This window comes from Arachis ipaensis, chromosome B01, assembly GCF_000816755.2.
Source record: "Arachis ipaensis cultivar K30076 chromosome B01, Araip1.1, whole genome shotgun sequence".
Lineage (NCBI taxonomy): Eukaryota > Viridiplantae > Streptophyta > Magnoliopsida > Fabales > Fabaceae > Arachis > Arachis ipaensis.
This window is the reverse complement of record NC_029785.2, coordinates 135,035,787-135,036,255: the sequence shown is the minus strand read 5'-3', so window position 1 is coordinate 135,036,255 and position 469 is coordinate 135,035,787.

Genomic DNA, 469 nt, shown 5'->3' with positions numbered 1-469 from the left:
GCACACATATGTAGAATAACTTTTAAGAAGGAGTCATGTATAGTAAATACGCTCGATGATTGTAAAACTGTATACTAACATTGATATAATATTATTTCAGGTATATGTTTTGTAGGTATCAAAGAAAAGTGTTGAGTTATTTTTTAGTGGGTTTAAATTATTTATTGTTTATTAGAGAATTTTGTGCATTAGAATTCTCTAATTATTTATTATTTATTTTGAGTTGATTTTAATATGTTCTTACTTGACAGTAAAATAACATATAAAAAATTGTTGGTGGGTCCAAGTATTACTAGATTATTTATGGTCACATTTGAGTATATATGTTTGATTTATTGAAAAAAGTAAATTACTAAAACTAATTAATAACTATTTTAGAGTTAATACATTTAATACTAGATTAAGAAAAAATAAACAATACATAATATGTTACATTTTTATTAATCAAATTATTATAATTCAAATTAAT